This window comes from Anopheles merus, chromosome 3R (genome assembly GCF_017562075.2).
Source record: "Anopheles merus strain MAF chromosome 3R, AmerM5.1, whole genome shotgun sequence".
Lineage (NCBI taxonomy): Eukaryota > Metazoa > Arthropoda > Insecta > Diptera > Culicidae > Anopheles > Anopheles merus.
This window is the reverse complement of record NC_054084.1, coordinates 29,392,482-29,411,745: the sequence shown is the minus strand read 5'-3', so window position 1 is coordinate 29,411,745 and position 19,264 is coordinate 29,392,482. Positions and strand designations below refer to the sequence as shown.

Below are 19,264 nucleotides of genomic sequence, written 5' to 3'. Positions count from 1 at the left end.
TTATTTCATGCTTATCGTACTCAGTGGCACAACATAATCTGTATGTTTGGTGGGATATAATGTGCCACACTGGTGAGGGCTTTGTTGGACGTTGATGGTATTTTGCGCCGATGGCTTTTGGCCAATATGCATACGAGTTCATGATGCTGTTGGTACTTTTTCATGACACTATCGCTTATTTAATACGACCTCATGCAGGGAGACCATTACGAAGCGAGGGGAGATTGAATGACAGTTAGAAAGATCGCATCAGTAGTGGATTGGGAAAGTTTAACCGTAAGCCTTACTGTCCTCCAAACATTATTTGCTCGATACATGACATGTTAGCAGAAGGATAAAAGCTCGTTATCGAACAGGAATGATAATAGGGCGACTGATACGTTGAAGTTTTAATAGTATTGGAAGTTGTTTTGCTTATTATTCTAAGCATGGAAGAGGTTTTGTTATTCATTTTCTAACGAGCTTTCTTTTTCATTTTCTATTTCATTTTCATTTTCTAACTTATTCAATTAAACGACAATGAAAATCCTTGAAATAATGCTTTACTCAAATCGTTTGAATTATATATAATTTTTAGGGGTAAAATCAATTCATGCAAAGAATTAATACACACATATTCAGTTAAATATTTGGTGTAACCACTTGGAATTTCTAAGCAACATGGCCGAACCGTGTCAAAGACTATCCTAAGGCAGCCTGCAGGCACAATCTGAGCTGTTGTCAAGATATTTCCCATATGGTGAAATAATAGCATACCCAGCGTTATTATCATAGCTTGAGATTTCATTCGTCTTATTTTCGCCTCATTTATCTTGTTTGTTTTAGATTATTTGAACTAAACAGCTTTTACCTGTCAAACAAATATCCATTTTCTCAATAAGATTATTTAGTTTAGTTTTCTCAAATTAATTCAAATAAATATTGATCAAGTGTCGCTTATTAAAAAAGATTCTTCTTTTAGTTTTCTGTCGATCATCCTTTCCCACAACGTACGTAACACTCAATTATTAAACTTATTAAAAAAGATTCTTCTTTTAGTTTTCTGTCGATCATCCTTTCCCACAACGTACGTAACACTCAATTAAACTAATCAAAACTCATCAGCTGATAATAGCCTGGGACATGACAGAGAGACTAGAACAGGAAAAAGATCTACTCACACACAAAGAACAAAACAAAAAATCAAAGCAAAACACCCTAACCTCGAAACGTAAACATGTATTGTCCGTTTTGCTAGTTTTTCAATGAACCGTACGGTTGTGTTGGTGCAACTGTGAAAACTCTCCCCTCCAGATGGCTCAGTGAGTGCCCCGAAAGCTTCTTCGTTCGGTTAGGGGAAGTCACTCAGCTCAGCTTGAATCAACGAAGTCAACCCCATGGGCGAATGAAACGAAACAGCAACTCAGTAGCTTGGTGACTGGCGTTGACGGTAGTTGACAGGAACCGGCTGTCCGTGCGTGCGTGCTAGCGTGTAGTAGCGGTGGGAGATAATAAGAAAACGATTTTTCTCGTAGCGTCGAAAACCGTATCGAAGAGAGATACACAATCAGTGCTTTCTTCTTCATCAGTCGGCGGAAAGATCATTGCAATCGTTGTTGGTGGATGGTGTAGTCTTCGTCGCTTGAATATTGGATTATTATTCCTTGGCCGGTGCGCTTATGACCATCCCATGCAGACGTGTTTTAACGGCTCGAAGGTAGAAATGTACGTGTTTGTTGAGAAAAAAGGCTCTCCAATACTCTCGTGTTGCTTGCAGAGTGTCATAATGTATGTCGTAAGGGTTCTTCTTTGGCTGCCGGCGAAGCGGACGGAGTGAACCAACACGTGATGCAATATTAAACAGTCGTCGTGCTTTTTATTTTTAAGTTGCTCTCAACTAACGTATGAAAAAGGATGTTTCATACATGAAGAAAGGCAAGATGAAATTAAAATAAAAACATTTAAAAATGAAGTGCCATTAAAAGCAACCATACGACAGTGATGCTGTTGGATGGCAGAAGTATTTGTTCACACCTGTACAAAGGCATTCCGAAAGGTCGCTCGGTAAAGCCTTAGTTGGTGAAACATACATTACTTACACACAAGTGACACCATTCCGCCATCGGGTTGACGGAGGCACTAATCGTTAATTGCTCGGAATGAAGTGCAGTGCATCAAGCCATGTGGGTTTGGCGCAAAAGGTTGTTGCGCTTGGAATGTTTGGTAAAGCGATTTGAAATTCTTCACGACCCACCCATGATGATAATGTATATGATGATGATGATGATGATGATGATGGTGATGATGATATACGCAACGCAGTGGAATAAAACGCATGCAGATCTGTACTTACGTTGACCCGGGTATGTGTGTTAGTGTGATCGTTGAGAGATGCCATTGGAATGTGGAATGTGTGAGACCGGTTTAATGGGATTAGAAAGCAATTTTCCGAGCAGTTCCGTTGTACTGCAGTGTTTGGTAAGCGGGGTTGTAGTGGTTGCCTGACGCATACGGTGTTGAGGTGCCTTGTGGATGGGGGCAAGTCCGGTCTGCTGTGATTTCTTTTCCCCGAGTGCTGTACGCTGAAGCTTTCGTAAAACGTGACCCGTGCGTGGAGGGAATCAAATGTGTCTGTGAAGTATAGAGTGTGGAAGAGTGTGTCGTTTTATTTCAGAATAAGTGTCTCGTTTGAGCTTTCTGCTGAACAGATAGGATCCGACGCATAAAACCCGCATCTCCGGATACCTAGAATGTAATGGAAAAAATCCCGTTTCCGATTATATGGTTCATGCAGTCTGGCAACTCAAATGCAGTCCAGAAATGAAAAAAGATATGAGATTTAAAATAAAACGAAGCGATAAATAAATAAACAAGTGTACTCTGGAAATCCTTGCCAACTCGGGTGGAGAACATCCGTGTGTTGAAAATCGGTTTTCAGCTTATCGATGGATTTAAGAATACTGAGTATGTTTTTGTGTGAAAGTATGTGTACACCGGAAAATGTTTGCATGAGCCGCCGTCGTGCCATGCTTCTGCCAGGGAGGCGTAAAATTGTACCAACACTCTCTTCTCCATGTCTCGTTTGTATGCTCATACCATTTCCTTCCCTTTCGTTTTACAGTGTTTTTCGCTACGTGGTGGTTTGGAGGAGATTGTGCTTTTGTGTTTCTTGTTGGTGTTAAACCTCGGAGCTTTGGATGTATCAGTGTGTGGTGGCGTCTCACCGACAGTGTCTATGGTACGGTAATTGACAAATTGTGTTGCGGTCAGCAGAAGCAGCGCCTGTGAATTGCGATCGCAAAAATCACGCAAAGGAACAAGCGTAAACAGCAGGTGGTTTTGGTGAAATAACGTCAATGGCTTTGCGTTTTAATGGATACATTTTTTGAAAATAAATGTTTAATAAAGCGGCCGACCCAAACACTGCCAATTCTGGATAAAAAGCAAACAGAAAAGATTTACTACAGGTACGTAGATGAAGTACGAACCATAGAGTGCATGGTAAGGTTCACCATGGATTGCATGTTCATTCTTGTTAACGTTTATCATTGAAAAAAAATAAACCGACAAGCTATTCTATGCTTTGTTATAAGTATTTTTGCATTTATTATAACGTTTGAGCTGTAATTTTATTCAATACATTAACCTATGCTTCTCCACTTAACAAAATAATCCAATACAGCTTTTGTTGCACTATCTGTGCATATAAATGCAACCTTTTCATGTGAATAATTGTGTCAATAGGTTGAACAGATTGAAAAGAAAACAGGACTTTTGCATCGCTTGGTATGCTGTGTTTATTTTAATTGATAGTATCAATAATACAGAATACGAATGAGTGTGGCTTCCATTTTCCGGAGCAGTCGTTTCGCCCTATTTATAATAATAATTTTCATGTGTGGAAAACAATTCATTCGTAAAAAAAGCCTCACATCAGCAAAGGAGGTATTGTTGCTTCAACCAACCAGCTTAACATTTTTTCTTGTTTCCTGCTTTCCATAACAACCCGCACAAGCTTCGGGACCTGTCCTAGGGGCAGTTTATGCACGAAATTATTTTTCTCTTGCCACCATTTCAGGCGAAGCGTTATAACCGCATTTTCACCTCCGGTTTTCCGGTGATCTTTTGGGAGTATGCTTTTCCGGCTCACGGCTTTGCAGGTTAACCTCGGCCGGGTTGCGCACGGTTTCATAAATATTTATCGAAATGCTCATACCTGTACGCGGTAGTGCTGTGGCGTACGGTGCAGTGTGAAACCATAAAACAGCGTAAAAATGGTGAAATCGTAGAGCATCTCGTGGGACAGCAGCTTGAAACGGTAAAGTTATGAGCAGCTTAATTTTTGGTTATTTTTAGGGTGAGAAAGTGGCAGAGTTTTAACATGAGGGTACGTGTAGGGATTAGTTGATGAGTTTTAGAAGCACTCAAAGGATTGTTTTTAATAATCAAAGATGCATATATAGATTCATTGAAAATTAACGGACCAAAATTGGTTTGGTGTTTGTTTGGTAGTGCTTGAGGAGTTTGGTTTTTCGTTACGGAGAGTTTTGGATATTTAACTGCAAATAAGCTTCTCTAAACAGGATGAGATACGTTCAAATATTCAACAAATTGATTTATAACGTTTAAGTGTTCAATTATTGCATTCTTTGAAATACAATTTGATTGTAAGCGACTTGTTAAAAAAGCATAATTTCCCATTCAAAAATGATCCTTTGAAGGATCATTCACAAACCAAGCATTCGAAGGATTGACTGGCACAAAATATGTTAAGTTTATAATACTTTTTTATCCAGTTTTCCTTACATGATTTATACAAGTATGTTTAAACGATTGTTTGAGAAAATTGATGCGTTGCTTGCTTCTAATTGTGCTGGATAAGAACAGATTCAACATCCGGGGACGAATGTTGACTAAGCAGATGTGTCAGATATCATTTTCTTCTTGATGGTGAGATGAGCCGGGTCTGATGTGCGTCTGCTTGTGTTAGCCATGCGTGTGATTGTATTCACATTAAACGAGAGAAAAAAATGAAATCCTTTATAATGCAGTGAGATTGTTCGCTCGGGGAGTGAATGTAAGTAACATGTCGGGGGAATTGTTTGCGACTTTGATTTTAAAAGCAACCAGGCGTCTCCATTAAATGAGCTTTTCACACAAACAACTGGGCGGCTCCATTAGCAGAGTAAAATTTAATCTTGTGTACCGCTTTAGGACATAAAAAAGTAGGACCAATATGAAGATTTTTGTACAATTTTCAAATTGGTATCTCAATAATATTCTACACGTTCTACACTTTATAAAACTACTCCATGCCAGTCTGAAAAGAGAAAAGGTGAGGTCCACCTTCACAAACACTGTTTCTATTGAAACCCCGTTTCGTTCGTATTCGTGGAAAATGCTTACAAGCAAACACCATTTTCACACCACCAAGAGCATTTGAGCATATCAATATGCGTCACCACCATGGTTCAGTTTGCTTACTCGAAGCTATATTATTATTTCCCGTAACGGTGTTATTCGGAACTAGAGCCCGAAACCTTTCGGACTCTCAATTCTCTCGCCCCGAAACAGACCGGCAATGGAAAAGGAAAGCGATAATACCATGAAATAACAAAATGAAATTTGCCAATATCATTGCGTACCAAGCACCAAGGACCAGTGGCAGAAAGCTTTTAGGGTGTATTTTTATCATCTCGCTCTTTCTCTCCCCTTTCATTCATTTGCACTGATGCTGGACAACTTTTAGCGTTATACTCTCCGGACATGGCTTCCTCCATTGAGTTCATGGCAGAATAAAGAAGTAGCAAACAAACCATCGGTGGTTTAGCGTACTACGGCATCCGTATCCTGTTATCGCACACCGTGGCACACCTTTTTCGGCACGCTCTCACGATCGTGTTAATATTAATATCGCGTCCAAAAATTGAGTTAAGCAAAAAAGCGTCAAATTTCGTGCCTTGACCAAATTGCAAAAGATCGCAAAGAGAATGAAAGACCAAAACGGAAATAAAAGGCTGCAGAAAAATGCTGTAAGCCTGCTGATGGATGAAACGAGTGCTCGTGCCTTCCCGATACGTTTCCGTGACCGGACGCATAAACTGTGGTCGTTACGTTTTGACGAGTCTATTCGTCGTGCTAACGGTGCACATAGTTGGTGACATATTTTCGAACCCTCTGTTGATGAATGACATTCCGAACAGGCTCAAAACGATACCGGCAAACACGTTGTGTGAATGAGATTAGCGGTTGGCTTAATGGTTTCGACTGGTGTTGATCAAATTTTGTGCCTTTTTTTTTTGGGTTGGGTTCATTTCTTTCCAGTTTTAGAGCTACAAAAATGTGTCACTAACGAACGGCAACCGGATCTGCAGCTGTTTCGATCATACTAGGTATGCAGGTATGAAGAATGGAAAAAACCGACTCAAGCTAAAGGCTCACGTAAAATGAGTCGTAGGACATCTGTGAATGAGAGGCTTTTTATGCAAAACGGTGAGCGTAAGTGTCGAGTGAAAATTCGAGATCTGACCACAAACTTGTGTTGTGTTTGTGTTGGCGTGCATGTAGGCTTACGGAAAACAGAGGAGTAGCGGAGAAAAAAACACCAAAAAGACGCTCTGTGAAAATCGATAAAAAAGGATTTCCTCGTTTTGGGTCCGCTTTTTGGAAGCTTGTTTCGCCAACGTGTCGACATGGGTTTGCCGCTTGTGACGAGGTCTGGTTGTAGCTAGAGAGTGTACAATCACATCCTGCATGAGAATGTCAAGATCTGGAAGGGGGTTTTGTCGTTGTTGCTGCTCAAGGCAGGGAAATTGATTTTGGAGAGTCTGTGTTCCTGAATGCGCACATTTCCCACTAATGGGGATGTATGACATACTTTTTCTACTCTTTTGTCTGTTTTTTGTTTCTTAAAAGCCTTTGCTCGTATTGGTGTTTTAATCAAAGCTGTCAAGGACTTTGCTCAGTTCCAAACAGACAAGAGATTTAAAACATTTTGAGTATGTAGTCTCGTCAAATCATTTTGTGGTAATTCAAATCCCTTTTAAATATTGAGTAAACCATTGAATCTCAAAATCATAGCCAAATAATTGAAAATGGGGGAAAGGAACAGTGTTGATTGTTACCAATCTCAACCATCAAAGAACGACCATCACCCCATCAGCGGTAACAAGTTGTTTCGCCTTTATTGGCCAGTTAATTATTTATTAGAGCTGTTCATTAATCAGATTGCTCAACCGATTGTTGTGCAGATTTATGGCTTCTTCAAAGTGTTGAACCGATCCATAATGCAGGTGGCTGGGACAAAAGTTGAAAGAAACTGAGATAAATAGGGTTGTTATGTCTCAAGCCAACGCTTTATCCAATCGGTGCAAAGTGTTCATTAATTTGAGGCGATGAGAGATTAGGATAAGTAAGAAGGATTAACACCTGCTACCGCAGCTGGGATTGATATCATGACTGGATGATAATTTTCTAATGAAGCAACGGTAATTAACGAGTTGAAACGGCTGTTTAAATTATTCACTTTCTACTTGTACTGCTTTACTCTGATTTAAGCTTATTTTTAAGTGACTGTTTTACTCAATTTACCTTGTTGAATAAACGAATGCTTGGATTAAAAAAAACACTTTACAACTTCTACCAATGCTTTATCAGTCACAAAAACCACAGTCCATTAAACTGTATTAAACTACCGCCAATTTACAAAGCGATTTAAAAGCAAATGAACAAAAGGTTGGTTCGTCGGCAAAAAAAAACCCGTTCAGTTTGTTTGATTGTTTAGTTTGCCTAAGTGGTCATAATTGCAAAAACAAATTTTCAGAGCTCAACGAAAAGCGAACCATGCAACAAATTAATCGCACGAGAAAGGTTCGGTGAATAAAAGTACAGCCGAAAACGCAAATGAGTTCTGCAGCGTTTTTATTTTTCGCTCCGATTGCAATTGAGTAGTTTTTCGGTGGTAGTATTCGTTTTTTTTTGGTTACTATGCCTTTCTCTGTGTTTGTGCCCCAAACCTCCAAAACTGCATGATTTTAGTAGGGCCAGAAGTTTAACTTGAGCGATCAACTTTTAGTGTCGGGAGTTTATGTTTGTTTGTTTTTAAAACGATGTTGAGTAAAGCATATTGCAGTGGAATTAATTAGGCAAGCAGAAACAAGTGAACAATTAACTACCCCTGTGGGAAGTGTGTGCGCAATGGAGGAAACTTGGCGAGCTGTGTGTGTTTTACAACGCCATAAACGCCATTCATGTTAAGGTTTGATAAAGCTTAATATGAGACTGGTTGTAGAACTTATAACCAAAAAGGTTTTCAAATGCTACCGTTGCTCAACTGAAATAACGAACCATGCATAGTGAATGTAAAGCTAGACAAACTCCTATAAAATATTGCAATTGTTTAGTATTATCTACATCATCGAAAAGCACAAAACTTTGTAAATTTGTTCTTAATCGTACCGACTGCGGCGCCTCATAACTTTTTCACTATCTAAGCACTGCTGAATCTCATATCTGAAATTGCTCCCGCTTTGCGCCACTGGGCATCAGCAATTTAGTTTCGTTCCAAGCGACGGCAAATTGACCAACCACAAACTTCCACAGACTTGTCCATCGTAGGCGCTATAGAACAAAATACATGCCGTGAAATGCAGCCTTTTCATAGAGCATTTTAAGTACTTAAAAACGAGTAAGGCTGCAACTCCAGCAATCGTTTTGAAGTGGTCGCTCGATATTGTACGCGTGTTATTTTTGAGCTTTGTGAGCCAGCTCAAAAGCTTTTTGAGCTTTTGAGCTTTGTGTGAGCCAGCACACACATGCAGCGCAAAATTGGTTTGATACGACCCGGACAAAACGACAATGAATGAGTTTTTCGTAGTGGTGGTATGCATTATGCTCTGTAAACTGGAACAACACGCATCTCAAATATCATGCAACGCAAGGCAGGAGAGTGGAGTGTAGAAACAATTGGAACCACTTTCTGGTTGAGGCAGCAAGTTTTGTTGGCACTGAAAATGCGTTATGCAGTTGTAAAACAAAAGACCGAAACGAGGAATAACTGCATTCATAATAATGTTCATTTCATATTGAATGGCGAGAATAAAACATGGTTGTGTAATTTAGATTGATTTGTAGCGCAGAACGTTGTTAGTGGAATTTTTGGATCGATGCTCAAACCATTAACATTATTAATTTGTTTATTTGTTTATTTGTAAATGTTAAGTGATTGGCCATCATTGGCCTTATCACTGATCTTATAAACTAAACTTATAATAACATAAAGCATCACGGTACAATGTAACATCAGCACAAAATAAATAACACAGAGTATCACAGCAAGAAAAACAGGTTAACTTAGGGAATTCCAGTCAAAAGAGTCATAATGTGCATTAAATCTAAAAGCCATCGCAGTCAAAGGTTCATTATCGCTATATGCACGTCTAGTTTGGTCAACTCTTAGTAGCCTAAAGTTGAGCAGGTACGTGGAAATTAACTCTAGCTAAAAGGTCCGGTGAATCTATCTCTCCTAGGATGATTTTTTTCATAAACAAGATTTGCGCCGTTTCGCGACGAGTAGCGAGAGACTCGAGTCCAAAAATTAAACACCGGGCATGATAACTAGGTCTTGCTGCTACGTTACGCCAGGGTGTGAACCGTAAGACCAAACGGGTGAATTTTTTCTGCACTGACTCAATCTTATTCGACCATAACGACGACGATGGGCACCAAACTACTGAGGAGTATTCTAAGATGGATCTGACTAGTGATTTGTAGAGTGCGACAAGACAATGTGGGTCGGAGAATTCTCTCGACTGCCTGCGTATAAATCCTAGCATTCTGTTCGCTCTATCAATAATTTCGTTATGGTGCACATGAAAGTCAAGTTTACGGTCAAGGGTAACTCCTAAGTCTTTTACTGCACTGTGTCGTTGTAATTGTGTACCGGAGATGCAGTAGTTAAACACTATTGGACAATTAGAACGGTGAAACGACATGGACAAACATTTATCAACAGAAATTTGTAGGTCGTTGTTCAGACACCAGTCAGAAAAAGAGTCGATCGATGCTTGCAGGACAAGACAATCACCAAAACACCTCACAGGAAAAAAAAGTCTAAGATCGTCCGCATACAATAAACATTCAGATTCCCTTACTACAGTAGTAACGTCATTGAAAAATAGAGAAAACAGCAAAGGTCCAAGGTTACTACCCTGTGGCACGCCTGAACAACTCACGAATTCCCTAGATGTCATACATTCAACTTTCACGCGATATCGACGATTGGTGAGATAAGATTCGAACCACTCAACTAAAGGGGTAGAGAATCCAAGACGAGCAAGCTTCGCCAACAGCAAGCGATGATTCACCCGATCAAAGGCAGCCTTAAGGTCGGTATAGATGACATCCATCTGGGCTCCCGAAGCGAATGCAGCATGGCAGTGAGATACAAACTCCACCAAATTAGTGGTCACACTGCGGCGAGGGAAGAACCCGTGTTGGCGTGTTGATATCAGCGAGCGGCAACAGTTCAAGAGCGAGTTCTGGACGACGACTTCAAAAACCTTAGCACCTGCAGGCAAAGTAGTAATACCACGGTAGTTTTCCACTAAGCTCTTATCCCCCTTTTTATGCACAGGAAACATGTAGGACGATTTCCATGCTCCTCCATTAATGCTTGCAATTAATCAAAATCGTGGCTACATATTTTCCAGTACAAAAATAAACCCTGTCTGGCCTAACTACTGTGAATTTCATGGTAAATCATTTTGGGAAAAACAATATTTGTTTTTTTTTAGATATTCATTTTAAAATTATGAAATCGCTTGGGAAATGTGCATGCTCTCGAATAATGTTTGTCCTTTTTTGGGGTTGAAGCCTTTTTTATTCTCGTGAATGAGTCTCTTGACTTGGTAGTAGCAAGAGCATAAATCACTTGACCTGTGGAAAATCTGTCCAATTAACTCCTTTAAGCTCCAATCTACTCTAGACTCTATCTTTAAAATGAGTGCAATGGCCTTCAAAAAAGAAAAACTTTTTGAGCTGCTTTTTTTAATCGATTTAATAGAAAAAAGAATAAAAAGTAAAACTACTAAACGTAAAGTACTTGGATGAGAAGAATTTTATCAATACCCATTCTCCATTGTCTGCTGCGTACAGATGAGTACCATTTCCGATGAAATTTCTTCTTGCCCGTAAAAGCGAGACAACAGCGAGAGAGATGAATAAGATAAGAAGAATGGCCAGAAAAAAAAATATTTTCGTTGTCTAGCATACTGTTGCTTGCCTTTCAGCGCCCACTCTTGCAACCATCAGCATTTCAATTTCAGAGTTGTCTGCTGATGAGAAAACCATTCTCAACACAACGTCTGAGATCAACAAGAAGTAGAAATGCAATTTTAGAATTCGGCTTTAGATTGAAGTTTGGTGTACGAAAAAGGCCGCTACGATAGAAATGGAAGCCGAACTTTGAGAGCAAAAGAATGAAATATGAAACACTTGACGTTTGTTTTGTAAGTTTGTAAATAATGCTCTGGTACACGATGAGATACATAGCAGAATTCGGAACAGACAGGATGGACGCTGGGAGTCAGCTGTCGTGGTGGGATAAAGTATCGGGAAAGCTAATTTACTCATCGTGGGCGTTGATATTAATGGATTTAAGACACAACCAAGACTTCCCAGTAGCAGTGTTTGCGGAATCAAAGCACGCAGTAATGAATGCAAAAGTTTTCTTGGTAGTTGTTTGTTGCCAAGACTGACTGTCAGCGCAAAATAATGGATAATGGATTATGAGCAGTAGCAGGAAATGAATATCATCGAAAATGGTAATCTAAGCTACTTTGTGGCTGGGCCAATTATGAATGAGTGTTTAATACTAATGATGGTATTAGTTAATTTTTTTTTGAACTGAATTCTATGTTCAATCCTCTCTTTAAAAAGTACAAATTTTATTTTAAACGGAGGGTAATGAAAACAATTCAACATCAAAGTAATTCCTTGCTTGATTTATACTTAGCTGTAGTCTGAAACCTTTAGTTATTGTGATCGGTTGACAATCGAGAAACGTTTACAACCCACTGCCCACCTTTTGACCCGATGCAATCCCACAGAGAAGGTCAATCTGTTGCACGATTCGTTCCTTAATCTCATCTCAACTACCGCAACGTGTACATTCAGCAAACAAAGCTCAAGGCATCCAGAGGAACGAGGACTTACTTTTGCTCTAGGAAAATTCAAACACCAAACACGCCATCTTCTTGAATCATCTTCTTTCAGTTTCGGGTTGAATTCGTTCTCATGAAATGTGTTGCTACAACCCACTCCCATGCTCCCAGTGGTTCGTAAAATGCAAAGTTTTATAATATAATGCGCCGGTGCGTGTGGGTACGAAGTTCCCAGTGCTGTTGTACTGAAGCCTTTGGTAGAAACTTTGCAGGCTGTCGTTGTTGCTGCTCCAATTGGGTGAGAACTAGAAGTGTGGTTTGAAACTTGAAACAGTTTACCACCGCATAAAGCCTGCGGGTTGAAGTACAATTTGCCAAACAATAAACTATCATGTCATGTTGCTTCATTGCTTCGCTCTTGTTCTGCGGTTGTTGCGGTGAACACAAGTCACTGTTGTTTACGATCGGATTCTTTGGGGAAAGTCGAGAGGTTGGCATGGAATTTTGAAATGGTCGTAAAAAATATGAATTTAAAGCCTAAACAAAACATAATTAATCAACAAATTACCAAAGCTTCCTTTCTTCTTATAACGTATGTGTTACATCCTTAGTGTGGTGGAAGAATACACCGCTGGTTTGCAGGTTCTACCACAAAAACTGCACAAAACATTGACCCAGCTTAAAAGTCTCTCTTAATGAACCTCCATGAAGGAAGGAAGGATTTCCGTGCAGTGTGGTAACCTTCCATTGGGGTAACAACAGTAAAAAAGAGGTACTGTTAAATACTTGCAAGCGCATTGTCTCGGGGGACGTGTCCCTACCGTTGTCGCTTCAAAGACAAGGAAACGATTAAAGGTTTTCCCAAGAAATTATTCCAACCCTGCACGCTTGACTCAGTTTCATTCTTTGTTCCAGAGCCGGGTTCTCTCGTCTCTTCTCTCGCCACTCTGGATCTCCGGGAAGGGGGATTCCACCCAATGGAAACGGAAGAACAAAAGCACCTCGTTCCTGAGAAGTTTTCAATTGACGTTGGGTGGTGCTGCGGAATGGAATGTTTTATCTGAGATAAATTAAAGCTAATGTATGCCTGTCTGCTCAGTTTACTGCGGATTTCCTCCTTTCATATGCATTTTCGTTGTCAGGCTCAAAGCTTTCTAGAATGCTTTTGTCATATTTTTGTTTTCGGATCGAAAGTTTCCCATCTATTTGACTAACTTTCAGATCACTTCAACCCTACATCAGTCTCTGTGGCAGATTTTGATGAGTAGGTGTTGGTTTTCGGTGTCTGCTACCCATCTCCTGGTGAATTTAACTCAAAAAAGGATGGTCCTGATGAATGTAAAAGCACGACGTAGCCATAAAACTAAAGCCAGCATATGTGGGAAAGAAAATAGAAAGTTTCAACATGTTGTGGCTCTTTTTGTTAGGCTCGTTCGGTGTTGCCTTCGACCACAACCAGCCATTGCTTTGGTTACATCAATAGAGTGCTGACAGCAATGGCAAAAAGCTGTTCAGCCAATAAACACACACACACGCACGAACTCAAAACAGGGAAAGCAAAACAAAACAATCTCATCGAAAACCTCATCCAACGACACCCCCAGGAAACATAATGTTTGAATGTTGGTGGTGGCATGTGAATGTGTGTGTGGGTAAGAGAAAAATTTGCATGCCACACACTTTGGTGTACATAAACCATGAACACAAGCAGTTTACGTGCGGGGGTCATTCGAGTTTGTTTTGTCTCGCGCGAGAAAAGAAGGTGTCAAATTTACGATACCGATCTGCCCCAACAAGTCCCCACGTGCGTCTTACGACTCTGGGGCAAAGCAGTGGTCTTTTCCTTCCTTACAGTTTAGTTTTGGCAAACGGCTGGCACGAGCAATGCGCTGGGATCATAAAGCATCCGGCAGCTTTCGCACAGTGCGTACATTTCGCATTTAGCTCGGGGACAGGATTAGCCCGAAGGTAGTAACAAAATTCTACGCACGAGCCCGAACAATGAACCACGGGCCGGTGTGAGTCGCTAGAGAGCACTTGGTTTCCGTTTTGTGTCGACGGGCAAGTATTGCGGCAAGGACACGCAAATGCCATTGAAACGGTAGAATAAAACCAACAGGCGTGTGGAATGTCTCATAAAATGGTGTTATGATACGCGTTGTTGCTTTCGTTTTCTACTTTTCTCCAGGTGAGAGCCATCTTTCCCATGGTGGTTTTGCAGTTTACCGACCGCTCCTTGGGGGGAAATGTGATGGGTTTTGTTCAATGGAGGATGTGCAATAGAAAACAGCCATACGATGCGTTCCTTGAATGTGGCTTATTGTTTGTACGGAAACGGTTTTATGAGCAACGGAAAGGAAATTGCATGACAGTTTTTTGAAGCGAAAAGATGAAGCCTTGTAGAAAATCGGAGAAAAGCCTTTGTTATGACTATGATATTAGTTTCGTTTCAAAAGATGTGCTATGCTTGGAGAACATTTAAATCCATGATAAAAATACTTTTAGTCCTGCAGTTTAGACGAAAAAAACTGTTTTACAACATTCAAAACGAAAAAAGAATGATCTAAAATCAACGCTGAGCATAAGAGTGTTAAGCCAACGTTTAAGCCCTATCGACCCATCAATGACTTTCATGTGACGTTCACATCTTCAAGTAATCCTGCTCATTAAGAAATGCTCTAGGATTTGTAAGTTCTTCCAATTTTTTTAAATCATTTAGACAGATGCTTTCGCTTGACTTCAAATTTCTGGATTGCAAGAACGGAATTAGTTCTACGGTATGAAAAAGCCTTTATGACCGTTCATGTCATACATTTCAATGGTAAACAAAAAAGGCATGTAGCACCAATTTCTTTCACAATCCTGTTAGCCTCAAATAAGAGTTAGGTTCTCAGAAGGACCCTTTATCCGAGTGGAAGAGCAAAAGAGGTTTCCATAGCACTATTCTCTGTCAAGAGTGTTTGATTCCAGTGATCCAGAATGCATCATACGTATTGCATCAGACCGGCGCGATAAGTAGAGTTGGTAAGGGTGTCCACTTGGACAAAGGTTGTTAGTTGTCTCCTAGGCGATAGAGGATATTCATAGCTTTCCGGGAAAAACACCAGAAGGCTCAATATTTGTATCAATAAATTGCAATGTAGACTATCCTTTTCTTGTGTAAGTAGCTTATGCCCTGTACCACACACTGAACCACGTGCATAATTCAAACAAGAGTTTTAGTGTCTGAATATATGTTCAAGACGTGTACCGGTCATCTCCAACCAAGTAACAGTTCGGATTCGGTTTGTATTGGTCCGTGTCACCGACATTCTTCTTCTGGACAGCAATTCGGGTCACCAGTATCGACATAAATCAGCTCACTCGATGGTACCTGCAAATACGCGGCAACCCGTATCGATCGCGGGACACATTTTTTATGCCTTCAGGATTTGTTCCGGTGCAACAGAACACGGTGAGCTTCAAACACGATCACGACGGTCAAGAAGAGCAATTACTTTACTACTGGCCACTAGCGTAATGAATGCAAACACGAGCTCGCCTCAGCGAAGAAGAACTAGAACGAGAACGCCATTAAATCACGTCTCACCATGGCGGAAAGGCTTCTGAAGTCGAAACACGCCACCAACTATACCAACTTACACCTTCTGTTTCATTCATTGCCTTCATTGTTATCCGGATGCAGTTTAGTTGCTGCTGGCTGGTTTTTTCTTTCATTGTCGTAGTGTTTTTATTGCACTTCATTGCAACGTTCGACTGGTAAAACGTACGAGGTGGTAATGGTTGACCTGAACTGTAATAATTCTCCCTGTGTGTGCCTCGTGTGCTGTTGCTGTCCTCCGAGGCTGATAAATAGCCGTACATTATTCATTCGATACCTCGTGAAAACAACACGCTTCGTGACGACGGTGGGTGCAAGGTTCAGTGGTCTAGTTTCGACTCCAGTTTACCACGTGTAGCATGTTCCGGCTTTATGAATACATTTTTTTTGCAATTCTCATTCACTTTTCATGAGAAGGGGAATAAACACGACAGAGGAAGGTGTTGAGAACTCGATACTTCTGACTTGCATATCGTCGTCTAATGTACGGCGTGAATAGGAGGACCCTCGATACTTCCATTTTTATTTCCCCTGTCATGGTTAGGCGAATCGTTGGCATCCGATTACTTATTGCAGCCGGTGTGTAAGGGAATATTGTTGATCCAATTGCAACTCGCTGTTGTATCCATATATTGCTTGCATGTTCACTCGGCGCAGTTGGAGCGAAAAGAGTGTTCGATGACTGTTCTTTTTATGTTGTGTGAGGATGCATTGGAGTATGCGAGAGAGCGTGGAACAAGATTTATCATTCAGACGTGTTGCTCTAGTGAAAATGTGAAACTTTTTGTTCTAGTTATAAGTTAACCATACATAAACATTACCAAGTTATACCCATTTTCGATCCGCATATCGGTGTTTTTTTGTATGATCAGCTACGGATGCAATTCCACGCAGGTTCGCTCCGAATAGAAGATAAACATACTGCCTCTAGCACGTTTGTATTTCATATACGGTAGTGATGGTTGAACAGGAAACTGATACTTGATACTAAACCATCATTTTCCCTTCCGCCTAGTGGTGCTTGAATGCAATGCGGCATACGCCAAATATTTTCCTCTGTGCTGAAGAAATATAATGAGAATGTTTCGCCTACCGAATGACGTCAACGAATGCCACTACCTCGTCATCTCTTTCTTTCCCTTTGATCTCGTTCTCTCTGTCACTAAAAGTATCTCTAGTGCGCTCCACATGGAGTAGAGCCTGCATAAACATTCTGGTAGCAAGGCAAAGCTCGCGTAATCGTATCCCTCGGTAGATGAAAGCAGCAAAACTCCGCACCCTCAAACATATAAAAAGCAAAACAAAAATAAAAACAAAAGAAAACTAAACGACCTGAAATGAAAATTAAACAGGACAGCTTAGACAAGCCGGCTCCAGTCGTTTGACATTCACCTTGATCCCAGAACACGCCAGAGAGACTGCCTCACCAGGGACCGGAGCCATTAGAGATGAGCTAATGTGTACTTTGCTCCCGTGTGCTTTCAAGAGTTTGCTTTTGTTTTATATCCTTAGATGTGTTTGTTGTGTTTAAGTTTGTTTTTTTTTTAATGCAAAAAAATATCGCTGAATACTTTTCTATGATTATATATGGACAAATTACTCGATCTTAAGGTAAAAACTCCAAAATAGAATGTAATAAAAGTTTTATAATATTCGCTCACCTTGGCTATAAACGATCTCTAACACACGACTGCGCTCGAAAAAAAGGCGAAAAAAGGGAACAAAACAATTAATTCTGCCCCAAATTTGCCCGTCAGCGACCATTAGCGGCTCTCTTAAGGCATCTTCCACTTATTATTCCACACGCACCATTTTGTGAGCATTTCCGTCAGATAAACACAATAGCTAACGATGCTGGTAACGATTATAAGTATTCCGTTTATTGCACCTCAAACGATTACCATTTCGCGTGCCTACCGTTGTGTAGGATGTATCTTAAAGGGCAAGTCGTTTTATATTTGAAATTCATACTTTTGTTAGAATATTTAACAAATTTGTGATAACATAAGGAGAACCTTTTCTAGCATTTTGGGAATTTTTAAGAGTAAAAGTATCATATTCCTGAGCTGTTTCCATGCCGGCTTTCTACCTTTGCTCGGCTTTGAAAAATGCTAAACTGCGCATATTATTCAAATTACCAACTCGTTCCATTCTTTCCCACCCATTTCTATAATCACCCTCTGTGGTGCTTTTCTGCAAGTCTCAAATAAAAAGGAAAAATGTAGCATAAGAATTGAAAATTGAAATTTATTCCAGTTGCTGACCGTTACTGGCTCGATGTGCTCCTTTTGTCCCGGTTGCGTGATGTAACAGCGCGATCGCTTGCATTAGGAGTGCCCAAAGCACATACACACATACACACTATTACATAAGGATTACGTTTAAAGAAAAATTAAACTGAAAAAAATATGATCTAAACTGATTGTGTTTGGAGCATAAGGAGCAGCACTGAGGGACAAGCTTTTCTATTCTATCCATGAAAAGATCTGGCTAGAAGAGGTACACCAACAATAGCACAGGGTTTAAGGCGAAGAAATGCACTCACACTGAGCAACGACGCAAAACGGTCCAGATGTAATGGTGGAAAACTAGGAGGACAAAAGAAGGGAGTGCCGTGTAGAAGGAGATTATTAATGACCGGTGAGCAGCAGATGCACCCGGGCGCGGTAACGTTTTCCACTTCCGGCTTACAGCATACAGCGAGTCCTTCTATGACTCGACTGACGCTCGACGCAACCCTGCTGAGCCCACTTCAACTGTATTCCACTTCAACCGGAAATATAAACAACGGGTGGAATTGTTGAGAAAATGTACATATCGAACCACAAAATCTCAAAATTACAACGGGTAAACATAGCGTGATTGGATTTTCTATGCCAAACATGCTTCTTTACATCCGGCCGTTATGATTATCGGTGTGTAACAGGGCTAACGGAATACGACTTTCGAACGATTGTAGTGTAGATGATAACCCCTAAAGGCTTTCAACGTTCAGTTATAAATTCTCTGACAGCCGTTTATGATTTGCACCTTGTACAGGCGCTAATAAGAAAAGCATTGATAATGGAATAGCAAACCGTTCCAAAAATAGGAAACTGCTGTTCACAAAATGGTGCAACCCTATTCACTGGAGGCCATATTTCAGCGAAAAGCAATCTGTGTACCTCCGGGATGTTTTACTGAGCTTCTTCGTTCCTCCAACTGCTCCAGATTGCGCAGCGTATAGATTTACAAGACCCACTGGAATGGACCGTAAGTGGCTGAAAGTTTCAAGAGCCGCAGCAGACATCATGCTGCTTGTGGATATTAATCGTGTTCGGAAGGTAGAAATATCATCGGCATTGATAATATTTCACCGTGTTCACCGATCTCGTGACTGCGTTGGTTCGTTAAGCTGTGCTGAGAAGCAATTCGAATTGGAAAGAGGACCTTTTCCCGTTTGCCTGTTTACTGGTGCATCTCGTAAATCTCACCTTGCTTGCGACTATCAACACTTGAAATACGACTGTGGTTCGCTGCAGAG

General features: G+C 40.5%; 1 protein-coding gene across 5 annotated transcripts in view; it reads left to right on the top strand.

Annotated features, from left to right (window-relative positions):
• Positions 1-1,409: 1,409 nt before the first annotated feature.
• Positions 1,410-19,264, top strand: part of LOC121596171 (zwei Ig domain protein zig-8-like) — a 40,012-nt gene continuing 22,157 nt past the window's right edge. The window contains exons 1-2 of one of the 5 annotated variants that reach the window (XM_041920872.1): positions 1,410-1,696; positions 3,101-3,446. The gene's annotated coding sequence lies outside the window, so the exon portion shown is untranslated. Of the gene's footprint in view, positions 1,705-2,013; positions 2,343-3,100; positions 3,447-19,264 lie in introns of those variants that run through there. The other 4 variants (XM_041920871.1, XM_041920873.1, XM_041920874.1 and 1 more) reach the window with 4 other exon arrangements.